At 37.8% G+C, this 15,672-nt stretch overlaps 1 protein-coding gene across 11 annotated transcripts in view; it reads right to left on the reverse strand.

Moving 5' to 3' along the window:
• The window catches only part of LOC135208014 (delta-like protein C), a 633,917-nt gene that overhangs the window by 38,703 nt on the left and 579,542 nt on the right, over positions 1-15,672 (reverse strand). The window contains exon 1 of one of the 11 annotated variants that reach the window (XM_064240119.1): positions 10,543-10,560. The exons of the other annotated variants lie outside the window; for them this stretch is intronic. The gene's annotated coding sequence lies outside the window, so the exon portion shown is untranslated. Of the gene's footprint in view, positions 1-10,542; positions 10,561-15,672 lie in introns of those variants that run through there. 11 annotated transcript variants of the gene reach the window in all.

A 15,672-nucleotide genomic window follows, 5' to 3' on the forward strand; every position in this document is an offset into this window, starting at 1 on the left:
TTCATTGTGGTGGAAGTACATTCCAGTACCACATCTCCATCTCAAACCTTCTCCCTTTTTTATATCCTGGATGCTCCATTCTTCCGGCTTGAATCATGACCAACGGGTAATTCCTCTGAATGAATGTTGCTTGAATGCTTAGGGAGCGGGGAAGCCGGGGCTAGAAATTAGTTTAAACTATAACCAATGACTTGATGACAGAGGGTACAAGAACTTTATTTGAGACACGTTTTTGTTCTTATATCAATGCATTCTCGAGAATAAAAAAAAATTACAATTTTCCTGGTTAAAAGAATACATCGTTATTGGATTGAAAAACAGAGTAAAGCAGTAAATAACAACAAGAACACTGACAACAACTTACAATTTTTTTACAATAATATATCAAATTAATGAGTAGGTAAAACAAAACACTGAATAATCTCTAGTAACATGCAGGGATAAAACGAAGTGTCTCATTAAAAATGTGGTTGTCTAAAACATATTTCGACTGACCCCGTAATTCTTAGTAAGGATTCTTCGTTAAAAATACCAAACACAATAAAATGTTCAAGTTTGCATTCCTCTACATTTTGGTTGGTTTGGCCGACAAACATCTAGTGTGAAGAGAACCTAAAATGTTAGTATAAGCCTTGGGAACAATTGTATAGAGAGGAAATGTAAAAGGCCGAGAAACAACTAAGATAAAGAAGTATCGCTTGCCATCTTTCTCATAACTTTGATGACGTCTCATTTCAACTGCTCAATCTCATGATTACTGGATATAGATGCCTGATGTGTCTGATGACAGTTTTCAAACTGTACAGGAGGCTTTCTGTGAACCAACCGTGGCAGAGGGCTGTTAGTTATATGTCTGAGATTGTGATAAAGGGCAAAGGTACGGATGGCTAATTGTCTACCGGGTCAAGTTTGTACATAGGGAGGAACCATACACGTTATAGCAATATGAAGAATAACACAGGATTTTCGTCCTATTCCTTACTCTGTGCGTTTCGCTTTTCATCGTATCTTAAATGATGAAATATCTTAAAATTCTGGGACCAAAAATGAGAGAATGAACTTCAGAATTTACGTGTAAAATCTCTTCAGACAGCTAATGCTTGGTGTTTATTTACTCGTTCAGTTCGTATTTTAGGACTTCTGACAATAACACTGAAAGTTTGAGGGTAATAAGTAATAAGAGACTTGTGACAATGGAATTAGTATCTCTCTCTCTCTCTCTCTCTCTCTCTCTCTCTCTCTCTCTCTCTCTCTCTCTCTCTCTCTCTCGTGTGATAATTAACTTACTTTGAGAACTTCCACTGACACCTAATATATACTGACACGTTCTTTTTACAATCCAGGTCTGGTGCGGTCAAAAGGGATAATGGAAAGGGAATACTACCTACGGCATTCGTTCTTTTTTGCGAGCACTGGGCCCCTGCCCAAGAGGAATAATTACGCTCTCGTTTTCTCAGTCCCTAATTAGCCCAGATACTCATGGATTTACATACGCATGATCAACATAGAACTGCTGACGGTTATTCAACACTGGAGCTCGAAGTATACTTTCACTACGGCCTTCTTAAAATCGCCTTCCCTCCTTCAGTGATGAGGCTATTAAATGTAGAAAACAGAAGTCTAAATACACCAAGTTTGAGGGAATTATTAGCATGACTGCCTGAATGAATATGTTAAGTCAATAGCCACTGATATACTTGGGGAAAAAAATCAATGTATTTATAACAACATTTTGTAACATATCCCCTCCATCATACAAAACCATCAACCGTCGCTTGCAAAAAAATCTCTTTAATTCTTAAGAACCAATTTTCGGGAGAAAAAAAGGGAGGATCGTGTTCATTTATTATTGCTTTGATATAAATGTCCTTTTCTAACCCAGACCTGAAGAAAAAAAAAGAAAAAAAAAGGAAGAATTGTGTAGCTTGAACATGAAACAATACCACTGAATGGATTAGACATACATCTAAAAAATAAATAAATAAATAATCAAACTTATTCAGGTCAGCTACTGATACAAAAATATTATGGAAAAGACCGATTTACATACTACACCAAGCAAGAACTTTAGGATGGCCGAAAGTTCTGTGCACAGAGTTCAAAGTGACTTTTCAATGAACATCCCACATCCATCCTATTTTATCAAGGGATACTTCCCCTTCCCTTTCCTCGCCCTTTCAAATACTATACAACAACTCAATTACCGCTGGTACCTGAAGACTCTCATCAATTTTTCCAGTTCAATTTTTTTTTATTTCCTTCGTGTATGTGTGTATGTGTGTGTGTGTGTGTGTGTGTGTGTGTATGTATATATATATATATATATATATATATATATATATATATATATATATATATAAATATGTGTGTGTGTGTGTGTGTGTGTGTGTGAATTTTAATCACATCACCGTGATTCATATACATACATGGAGCTACAAATGTTATTCGATATCCAATTCGCTCTACCTCGGAATTAATAATATAATATATGTTTAACCGAAGGGGAATTTTTTGTTTGATAACAATATCGTCCTCTCGTGGGTTCGAACCAGCGCCCAGCGGAGAGAGGAGAAATCAGGACTCCAGTGACTTTATCGGCCTGGTTCGAACCCACAAGAAGACGAAATAATTATCGACTAAAAAATTCCCCTTCGGTTAACATATATGAAAATATAATAATTCCGATGTAGAGCGAATCAGATATTTAAGAACATTTGTAGGTTGATGTGTATATAATGTATAATATAATATATTATATTCATATAATATATAGATTTTTATATATATATATATATTTCATATATATAGATATATATAGTTCCAGTGGTTATCGCTTTTTCACCAGCACAAGATTAACTCCAGAAGGGGGTTAACTACTGATGTATCTTTCCAGAAAAATCCACAAAGCTTCTCTTGCCCTACCAACAACGAACTATGGTATACCTCAAGTTGGTTGGGTGGCCAACTGTGGTAGGCTGGGAAAAATGCAACGGGTTAACAGCCTCATCCCAAAAGAAGGACAGAACAGCTATGGAACTCACACATGTTTCGTACACCTTTCCTTTTCCATTTCGAGAAAGGAAGGGATGGGTGGAGCCCACAGGTTTCTCAACAGGTCTCCCGGGATGCGATCCCAGCACACCCGCCTGTATTCCTGATCTCATCAAACGGTGGCACCTACTTACAGTTGGGTGGCAGCCAGTGGACGATCAACGGACCCCAAAAACGTACGCCAAGCGCTGCACCAAGCGACTACGGCACTAACACTTAATGCTTTTAATAGTGTCCTATCCCTACGCCACACACACACACACGTGTGCGCGCGCGTGCTTGTATGTATGTATGTATGTATGTATGTATGTATACATACATATGCTTATGGTTTATAATATAAATATGAGAGAGAGAGAGAGAGAGAGAGAGAGAGAGAGAGAGAGAGAGAGAGAGAGCACCATTTTACATACAAATGATGAAAGCAAAACTACGACGTCATCCAAGGGAAACCACCACATGACACCCTTCCCGAGGATCTGTCTTGTATGTGCATGAACATATAGGGCCTATATAGGCAAAAGCACCCTTGGCTAATTTGCTGCCGTGTAGCTGCTTACCGAAGGTTGAGGCATTTTTCCCGCAATTTTTGTTGTTGTAAATAATAAAGGATAAGCTACTCTGCGAGGACTTCTTTGGAAACCAGGCGCGCGCGAGAGAGAAAGAAACCATCTTCAGATGGTAGGTATGTACGATGGTGCGTGTGAGAGTTTTCTAATCCCAAAACATTTAGGCCGGTTACTAGTGGCGGTGGGCCTGGGCACGGCGTGGCATGACAGGGCAGGGCTTCTTCTCATTAAGGCCATGCGCTGCCTCATTACGAGTCCCAGAACTGGATAATATATGGTCATTACACAACTCGCCCGGCCACTACACACGAACTGACGCTTTTACACAACTGCTCTCGCCCATCATTAAGAGATAGAAGCTTGTTCCGCTTTTTCACCGAGAAGCCCCAAAGTGAACAGGAGGAGGCCCAACAAGGAGTAGGTACTGCTAAGCATGGACGATTTGGGACGCATATCACACAAAAACCTCTCCCCGGTACTCGACTTTTGGCCACACCAATTCATTTCTTGCTGCTGCTATCTATAAACAGTTCATTACTTTATTCCATGCTTTATTCCTCATATGTCACACCCCCCCCCTTTTTTTTTTTAAATAAATGAATGTTCTGTTGATTGAAAGCCACTTATCAATAGATAGTAGTGGCACTAGTACGGATATACAGCAAGTTTTCTTAAATCTGAGGCCAATCTTCGACAAAACTAAAGAGAACCTATACTGTCCGGGTCAAAACCATTGTATTAAAATGAAACTACTTACTGGAAAAAAAAAAAACCACCACCACACCGGGAAGATTCAGAAAAAACCGGAGTACGATTTATTATCTCATAGAAATATGTCTTCAATTACATGAATTTAATTTTCATGACCTATGAGTACGCGCGGCCCGAAACCAGCAGGCCCCAGTAACAGAGGAGTGTTCCATATTTCGCGTGGGATAATTATCATAATAATAAACACAGGGAGGGATTTGAGCCTACACTAAACCGAGCGTCAAAGCCGCCCTTCTCTGGCGGTGGTGGAATGTCGTCCGGGCAGGCCCTCCCTAAGCTGCTAACATTTCCTTCTACACGAGATTAAGGCGATTGCCGAGAGGAATTTTATGAAGCTCCTGTTCGCACCCACAAGCCACGCCTCCCCCCCCTCCCGCCCTCAAGATGTCGCTTTATGACATGTGCTAAGTCCATAAAGCTTCAAGACACTAAAGCCGATAAATTCAAGGGGCAAATATCTAGTTAAATCCCAAAATCTGCATGGAAACCGTAGATTCAAAGCTGCAGAACCATAACAAATTCATGGATTAGGAACGAATACATCCACAACTCTTGGATTCATAAAAAATTCAGTCCTTGGAAAGTCGCAATCGTATTATCTTGAAATTAACAAGTTCATACTCTATGACACCAAGCTTAGTTCTTAAGCCTACAAATTTAAATCATTCTCCTCCTCCTCCAAATCATTTCCTTTCCGCATAATAGTCAATTTTCACTGCCATAAAAGAGGGCATTTGGAGTATTTATGGGACGTAGGCGCCAAAAAGTGTGACAACAACACATGGCACATGCGAAAAAGAGCAAGGGCGATCTGATCTTCCAGCTGTTCACGCGAGTCAAATCAATTCTGCTTTGTGTCTTCGGCTGGAAGGCCGACAGAAATTGGGCTTTGTTTCAACACCTAAATTAAACTTGGAATGAGTGAGAAATGCCAGAGTAAAAGGCCGTCATTCCTCAAACTCTCCAAGTGACCATTTCATCACCCAAAGAGAGAGAGAGAGAGAGAGAGAGAGAGAGAGAGAGAGAGAGAGAGAGAGAGAGAGAGAGAGAGAGAGAGAGAGCAGGACAAGTGATTGATGGGTTTCTAACACGCGCCAAATTTAGCTAAAGCACGGCTGCTCCATTTTTCCCGCCTGATGAACCTATCGCCCTTCAACGGCTGACGGATGGAACGATCAGATTTTTCAAGACCCAGGGTCTTTACATTAACTGGAGTTTTTGTATCCCCTTTTCATATAACGTAAGTACAATAATAGATATGAAATTTCGTAAGAATCTAAACACTAGTTGAAAGTAAAACGTATAATCACCGTCATGCTTCCACTGCGCAATAAATAAATAAATAAATAAATAAATAAATAAATAAATAAATAAATAAATAAAAAAGGACGACGACCACTGTACCCGATGAATTCTGCTGCATATGACTCTGTTAATTAGAGCAAATGTGAATTACGGTAACTTCGTAAACAAATAATGCCTTAGGCAGACGATCCTTGTCCCAAGGAAAGATAATAATAAGTATTAGCAGGAAGGCGGCAGATGGCGACCGCCACGATCTTAGAATCTGTCATTAGAAAGGCCCAGTGCTAACAAAGGTTTAGAAGGCCCCGCCGTTCAAATATCAATAATTCTGATCCGATAAACAACAGTTATATAACGACTTGTCAACCTTTTATCGCTCGATAATATACAGAGAAAAAAAAAATAAGTCAGAATCTGGAAAAGATTTGTTCTATTTCTGTGGCTGAAACTTCTCTCTCTCTCTCTCTCTCTCTCTCTCTCTCTCTCTCTCTCTCTCTCTCAAACACAAACATACCATTCCAGTAATGTGATGTGGTATGATGTCCGAAATTATAAGAATGCTAATTAAAAATCATGATATATTTGATATGTTTTTCCCAAACTATGTGCTTAATTTAATAGTGAATGTTGTATTATTACCCAGTAATAAAAGTTACTTTTTGTTTTTTGCTTACTTACATACAAGCGTTCTATCCTGTGACAGCCATTTTACCATGCCGCATAAAAGTACAAATTCCTCTTAAAACACTTGACCATACAGTAATCATGAAACTGACAAAATATAAGAACAAATGACTGAAATGATACCACAATTTTCCTTATCTACTTAATGTTTTTCAACGAAAGTCAAAGTCATTCATTCAATATACCGGAACAAAATGATGGTCAGAACTATGTCCATAATACTCTTTTTTTTATACTTATGTGAAGTAATTGATAAAGCAACTTTGTTCCATTCAAAACATGACAGTTATATTTTCCCAACAAAAATAAGAGAAAAAAATAAAGGAAAATATACCGTAACCATCATCCAGTTATGGTGTTATTATGCTCTCATATACATGAAATTTGCTGCATCCCTGCACTGAGCAAATTCTCTCTACCACCTCCCCCTGATAATATTCCTACTAATTTTTGTTTTGTCTCTGGCTTGGACAACACGCGGCGTTTCATTATCGCTGCCATAATTAGGTAATACCTTTGACTCCCCCTGCTCTCTCTCTCTCTCTCTCTCTCTGCCATCTGCTCGTGCTTTCATTACGCATTCTTTTTTTTAACATATGTTAATTTCTTCCTGTTACCATTTACGAGGTGTCTCCTACTTTTCATAAGTGTCCTTGCAGCAAATGTTTCTGAACTGTAAATAGTGTACAGTTCACAGCTATAGTAAAAAGATTAGTCGCTCGTTTTTTAAAGAAATTCTGTCAACAATATATTTCAGGACTTAAAACACAAAACATAATTTTCCTCATTTTTTTCTGTCAAAGCTTCGTCAACATAAAAACTTATCATAAAATTGTACAATCAATATGAAGTCCGACTAACTTTCCTACTTTCTCTTTGTTTTACGTGTACACAAACACAAACACACACACAGACACACACACACACACACACACACACACACACACACATATATATATATATATATATATATATATATCTATATATATATATATATATATATATGTATATAATTATATATATATATAATATATATATATATATATATATATATATATATATATATAGTGTGTGTGTGTGTGTATGGCAATTAAATGAGATAAAAACCTATTTGAAAGCGCACTTAAGATGCTTTGAATTGAAAGAGCATGAAATGAAGCCGACAGCAGGAAAGACAAGTAACTGGCGTTGCCATACCCATATGTGAGCTAGTTATGGCTCTCCAAAGTGGAGGAACAAGTCTAGACTGTTTTGCCTCGCCCGTGAATACAGCTCGTGCCCTCTTGCTGGTATGATGTAACAGCAACGTAAAGAGGATAAATGGAATATGCTTTTGAAGATAGTAGGATGAGGCAAGAGGTGAGTCGCAGAAGGGGTAAAGCAAAGAAGGCAGCAGGATGTGTGCAAAAGTCTGGGAGGACAACTGAAGCGCTTATGGATGCCAAGGTTGGAATACATGACGGTATTATTGAGCCGTTCTCCTCTACGAGAAGTGATGCGTGTGTTGAATGCGTATGAAAGAAAAGGGTGATGTTATGCAGATAAACTACTTTTGTAGTTGACATGCCATGAAAATTGCAATATTTAATTATTATTTTGGATATGTGCATACGCTAGGCTTTAAATCAAAAGGTTAACGTAGGTCAGGGCTATTCTATTTTTCAAGGCTATTTTATATAAAATCAACGGTCCAGCTGGCAATCTTCATATTCTATACTAATATATACTAAACAACAGAAATGAGAAGTCGTGTAATTAGTTTGTGTGCTCTCCAAAGGTGCATCTTTATTTCATATTCATTTAGAGATCAGGCTGCATTCATCATCTACTATTGTGCATGTCTTTACTATTTTTTCAAAGTTATCAGTACATTTATTTAATCATAGCATATGATTATATTTTCCAATACCTCACACCCGGCTGTAAGCCAATTGGGCCATTTTTGACTCCCAGACTTGGTAAAAAGTGTGTTCCATTCAGAAGTGTTGGGAATAAAGTGAGAAAGACCCGGGAAGACGAAGATGGATAGTGTAAAAAGGGTGTTAGAAAGGAAGGACCTCAACACACAGGAAACAAGAGTCCATGCTGAAGAGCAGTGAATGTCGCAGCTGGTGTAGAAGGATTTGACGAGTTGTTGGTGAGTCTCCGCCGCAGGTGTGTGAAGCGGCCGATGCTATGCAAGATTTTAGCACGGCTTGTGTGTGTTTGTTTGTATGGTATTTTCACGTTGCATGGAACCAGCGGTTATTGCAACGGGACCAACGGCTTGACGTGACTTTCGAACCACGTCGAGAGTGAACTTCTATCACCAGAAATACACATCTCTAACCCTTCAATGGAATGCCCGCGGCCACCGAGGTGGCAGGCTAAGACCATACCGACTACGCCACTGAGGCGCTGATTTCAGCTTTGGGGAGTCGTCGTCCTCTATTCAGAAGTTAGGAAATAATAATAATCATAAAACAAAACTTTAGGACTCAGGTGATCGTATCTAGTGATTTTCCTCAGCAACAACCGCAACTGAGGGGAGAAATACCGTATATATATATATATATATATATATATATATATATATATATATATATATATATATATATTATATTAAGTTGTTTTGGTGAGGAAGCAAAACGGCATTAGTATTTATCTGCAGGGTAATTTGTTTACGTAATTGCAATATTACAGATTTGTTTATATTTACATGTCCGCGGGATACACACGTATATACAAGTATGTTATATATATATATTATATATATAATAACTATATATACATACGTCTATACGTGTACATATATTAATATAAACAACGGCTAATATCGAATGTATGTATATATACCCGTATACACTGTATACGTGTGTAATCGCGCGTACATGTAAATATAAACAAATGTGTATATTGCAATAACGTAAACAAACTACCATACAGATAAATACTAATCCGTTTTGCTTCCTCACCAAAACAACTAATTACAATTATAATCCTTTTAATTGGCCCGAGCAAAGTAAACATCATTACCCCAAACCAAACACCCTAATAAATACAAATCCCTTTTTGGTCAGAATTGATATTGTAATCCCTTCCGGATGGAATCATCCTCCGCAGATCAACCGTACGGAATAATTTTGCTTTTCGGGTGACCAGTAGTTAGAAATCATCGGGAAACCAATTAAAATATGTTTATAATAAAATCGTCAGAGATCTATGACAACATTACGAAAAAAAACCTTCATTAAATAATGCAGATGAGCAGGAGATTGCTCAAGAAATGCGTAAGTATTATTCGGCTTCGCAACAGCCTAATTTAAAAGACGATGACTGAACCTCTGTCAAATTCATGAAGTTAATACAGACATGTAGAGAGAGAGAGAGAGAGAGAGAGAGAGAGAGAGAGAGAGAGAGAGAATTATATTTTCTCCGAATAGTGACGAGGATTCAAAAGAGAAAGAGAGCATTTTTGATTTCGCGACTAATTATGATCACAACGAAAAGCGACTACGTTTCCAGTCCTGTGACTGAAATGCAAATATTTTTTTTGTACGTTGAAACTAAAGGCATTGAAGGGTAGTAGGAGAGAGAACAATGGCAAAGAATTCATATGAGAAGAGGGCAGTTCAACGCCATATTGGCGACGACGACCCTCTCTCAGGACAAGAAAAGCTAACACCTGTTTGATTTAGTCCCGCCCCCTTCTTAACTCACACTCATTTAACAGTGACATTAACATGTTTATTACTCTTTCACAGAAATAATGTTCATGCTTTCAAAGAAAGAAGAACTTGGCAACCATTCAACCTTCCATACACTAATATCATGATAAATAACGCAGCGGGTTAATACTTCATGATAATCAACACACTAATTTGCAATTCATTAACCCCAAAGTCTTTATCCGCAATACTGATTACTTACAAAACAACAAATATCAGAGGCTTGAACACAATTCACCCAAAATTCCTTAATCAGACAAATGCCTTTTGTTGCCAGGTACAAGATATAACGGTCGCCATGTGTTCTAGATACATCTCCCTCTCATACGCCCCACACCAATGAAAAGAACCCTTTTTTTCTATTTTTTTTTTCTAACGAAATCATTAACAAAAAGTCTTAACAGGTAAGACCATATGCGCATCTGCCAAGAGTAATTCATGCGTTAATTACTTACAAGTGTTTATTATTGGTGTTATCAAGGTATCCCATCTCAATAGACACCTGTTGTTCCTAACCCGCGTTGCCTACTGCTGGACGCTTGTTACTTTCCATAATTACTAAGGAGTCTCAGGAAAAGTAATATGAATGGTCCTTCGCGGAGACTTCACATTTATGGGAAGACGTAACTCCCACCTCCGTTCATTCGCTCTTTTCTCTTGATCTGAAATGGGGAATAGTAGAGTAAATATCCCTCGTGATACCAATAGTGGAGAAGTTTCATCATACTTCTGTCTGCGAAGTAATGCCGATAACTGTACACTCACATCAGGCATAAAAGCTTCCACAATCTGATACGCATTCCTACATATGGCTGTATTTATGTTGTCCAGGAAGTTATCATTGCAGCATTGAGAAACTATGCAATCTTCCTTAATCAAAAGGTCACTCGAAGTCTTTGTGTAGAAAATAAAACTACAAGGGGAATGAACAAACAGAACTACACAACTGAAATGCCTACCCAACTAAATAGTGACCAAGACCGTGTAAGCCCTTGTGCCATTTCATTGACGTCTCCGGGATGCCTTAATTAATCTAACCGAGTGCGGGGAGCAACTTCTTTTCCCCCAACAGGATAGTCCCGCGTTGGACGAGTGGTTTTCGCGCTCGGCTACCAATCCGGTGATCCTATGTTCGATTCACGGCTCGGCCAACGTGGAATCAGAGGAAATTATTTCTGGTGATAGAAATTCATTTCTCCATATAATGTGGTTCGGGTCCAACAATAAGCTGTAGGTCCCGTTGCTAGGTGACCAATTGGTTCCTAGCCACGTAAAGATATCTAATCCTTCGGGCCAGCCATAGGAGTCGTTAATCAGCTCAGTGCCTGGTATAAGATATACGTTTCCCCAACAGTGTGAGTCCGCACATCATAATTATTTTGAGTTTGTCAAAGGCATACATGAACCAGAAAATCCATAAATCCATGACGGATTACATGAAAGAAAAAGTAAATGACACAATACCACTATAACTGATGCAGGCACAGGGAAAGACAGGTTTTTGAAGAGAAATTTCTGAAATAAATACAGCATCAACATCCACAGTGGCAATTTATTCATACACAGGTATTTACTGTAGCACAACAGTAAAGCATAAAAAGGCGACATAAAAACTTACGGTCAGTTTTCCCATTTTTTCCAGACCTCGATATATTTCCGGAGACGCGACACAAATGATGCGACAGCTAAATGCGTCAGTATCTGTCGCAGTCGAGGCATAAAAGCGACGACATGTGTTCAATGAATGTGTCATGAATGATGGGCGACTTTTTCATCACTTCTCCGGATGTCACGAAATGCGAATGGAAGTTGAAAGCCATTCATATGTTCTATGCTTTATGATTTGCCTCGTCCCGTATACATACATGAGAAACGAATGAAATGTTGTCAACACACCGCCATTCACAGAGAACAGCATTGACGATGTTTGCAGAACCAAGGAATAAACGACGACGCAAATTCCCCCTTTTGAAGAATTACCATACACAATTCATCAGGCAAATAAGACGATTAACATCATATTCTTAAAAATACAAATATCTCAACCTTGTTAACATTGCCGCTGTCACTGTTCCAAAGCGTGATTATTAACGTTACTTATTTACTAGAGGGAGCAACAATTTCTTAGACAACACAGCAGAAACCTGGAAATACATTGGCCACAGTCAACCATTTACTGTTATTTCCACATACTACAAGTACCCAATGACAACATATATATATATATATATATATATATATATATATATATATATATATATATATATATATATATATAGCCAAAAATGTCCTTTATATCCAATTCGCTCTAGCTCGGAATTAATATATTTTCATATATGTTAACAGAAGGGGAATTTTTCAAATGATGATAATTCCGTCCTTCACGTGGATTCGACCCAGCGAACAGAGGAGAAATCAGGAGTTCAGTGTTGTAACCGACCAGGCCAACTTGTCACTGAAATCACGATTTCTCCTCTGTGCGCTAGTTCGAATCCACGAGAGGACGGAATTATTATCAACTCAAAAATTCCCCTCCGGTTAAAATATATGAAAATATATTAATTCCAAGATGGAGCGAATTGAATATTAAAGGATATTTGTAGCTTAATGCACGTAGTATATGAGTCACGGTGATGTAATAAAAATTCACACACACACACACACATATATATATATATGTATATATATATATATATATATATATATATATATATATATATATATATATATTATATATATAGATAGATAGATATATATTACACTCTCGTGTATATATGCATTTGCGCGTAGAGAGACGGAGGGACTTCAAAGTCCATTAAAATAAGGTGGGAAAAAGAATGTGCGTATAGTAGGTGCCTACGAATCAGAGCAACAGTTGGGAAACGGGGAACAGAGAACCTTTTTGAGATTCCTTCCAGCATCATCAGCGAGTCAGTTCTCGCCTCCCTGATGCGATGATGATACGGTATTTCAACCCCCACCCCCTCACCGAGAAAAGAGAGAGAGAGAGAGAGAGAGAGAGAGATGGGTAAATGGACCTTGTCACTCCCCTTTCCCTCTTATTAGCGTCTCGCAATGTGTTCGACAATCACGGAATGTGTGAAATGTTCCACTTTCTTTTCACTGATCGCAACCTTGGAACCATTTCCAAATCGCTCCTCACGACGGCCTCTGCCGGTGTCGTGTCGATGAAATTCACTGGAGAAACAGGAGGGATGATCTCCCTTTCTATGGGTGTCGCCTGTGTGCTGTGGGGCTCTGTCTCCTTCCCGCTCTGATGGTATTCCCTTTCAATGGTTGTAGCTACAGTTCTATGACTCGATCTTTACTTCAGTATTCCCTGGCACATAACTATGACACAAAAATTTCAAAACTTTCAACGATAGCTGATTTGCTATGAATAATAATAATAATAATAATAATAATAATAATAATAATAATAATTTCAGTTTTATAGCTCGATCTTGTTTGGCATATTTCCTTCAGCAGTCTCTGGCACCTAACTATGACAAAAATTTCCCCACGTTAACGATAGCTGCTTTGCTATGAATAATATAATAATACGGCGACATTATAAGCAGGACAATATTATTAATGATGTCCCTTAGCACGAAATAAAGTCACGGCCATCCATACAGGAGAAATATTCCGATAAGATAAATATTTTATCGCTCGTTCGGCGAAAACACATAATAATCAATCAGCAACAAACCATCCGACGAGACAAGAGCACAAAAGGCTTCACCTGCCAACAATGCCAACACTCAACAGCCCGTCCACAATTTCGCTGCAACTTTTTCAATACGCAAGAGTTGCGTTTGGTCATCCCTTCTTCGAAAATAATTCTTTGGGAAAGATAGGGGAAAAGAAATGGTGAAAAAGAGAAAGGCTGTTTACTTTGAAGTAAAAAATTAAAGAATGATTTATATATATATATATATATATATTATATATATATATATAATATATATATAGATAGATAGATAGATAGATAGATAGATAGATGAGATAGATAGATAGATACTTCGCAATCACGAATATAAAATATTTCGGTGTACTTCACAATGAAAACGCAACAGGAACCACAGAGGAAAAAAGGAAATACTGTACATCGAAATCATATATAATACAGAATAAAATAGAACCAGAGTAAAAATGAACTCCATCAGTATGCTTACCAACCTGACGTCATCTTTTCTTTAAAATCGCAACAGTGGTTTACTCATATATCTTATCCCTTGTTATCTTCATCAACTGCGCAATTATTCCTGCAGTGACAGGCCTAAAAGTCCCATTATTATTATTATTATTATTATTATTATTATTATTATTATTATTATTATTATTATTATTATTATTATTATTATTATTATTATTTTTGACAATCAAAAGCCACAGTGTGTTAAAACATATTATTGTACAATGATAAAAAATACAAGGAGAGACTTCGGATACTGCTCCGTATCCCTCTTGAGTAGGACTGAAGAGGGATAAGGAGTAGTATCCGAAAGTCTCTCCTTGTATTTTTACCATTGTACAATAATATATTTTTAACACTATTGGTGGCTTTGATTGTCAATATTTATAGCCTCGTTACGGAGGTTCCTTAGTTCATTATTATTATTATACTTATTATTATTATTATTATTATTATTATTATATTATTATTATTATATTAAAGTAGTTTAACCAGACCACTGAGCTGACATTCAGCTCTCATGGCTGGTCCGAAGAAGGAAGAGGAGGAGGAGGAGGAGGTGGTCTAGGCGTGAGGCCAAGCTCTGGAACCGAATAGTTCACTCGGTGTGTGATGCGAATGAGAGAAAATTAAACTAGAAACTGAACCTAAAAGTCACAAAAAGGCAAAATTAAGCACACACGCGTGACCATTTCTATTAACACCACAAATAAAATGATCATTCCAATGTCATTTACCTTCAAGCTGATATAGCGAGGACCGCTTTCATGTCACCCGTTTCTCTTCCACAAAAATCATTATTCATTTTTAAGATTTTTTTTTTTTTTTTTTTTTTTTTTTTTTTTTTTTTTTTTTTTGTAGCCTACTGTATCTATTCATAAAAATCTATTTTATTTTTGTTTCCTTTATTTCTTGCAACATTTGGTTTTTTCTATATCTATACCACGCCAGACCACAACCCAGGCCATCAATGACGAAGGGAGCAACTCCAATGCAGCCAAGGTGTTGACAAAAATGGTCCAAAAAAAAAAAAGAAATTTTTCCGGATAACAAATCACTTCTAAATAAAACATCCATGGAAGAATGACAACGTTGGACTCCATCTGCATCCGGTATCTATTTCAACGAGCCCGCAGCAGCAGCAGCATCATGCGAAATCGTTCTCCACAAAAGCGCTCCTTTCAATAACTAGCAGTTACGGAGCGTACAATGAAATCGCGTGGCACAAATACGCGTCGAAAGCGGGCACGCGTGACACTCGTCAAAATCTCGGCTCTTTATGAGGGGAATCGAGCACGGCGGAAGACCGGAACTTTGGGATGTCTAGCCACTGAAGGCAGAAAGAGGGAAATCCAGCTAATGGAAACTATTTATAAATACACCATCA

This window comes from Macrobrachium nipponense, chromosome 34, assembly GCF_015104395.2.
Source record: "Macrobrachium nipponense isolate FS-2020 chromosome 34, ASM1510439v2, whole genome shotgun sequence".
Lineage (NCBI taxonomy): Eukaryota > Metazoa > Arthropoda > Malacostraca > Decapoda > Palaemonidae > Macrobrachium > Macrobrachium nipponense.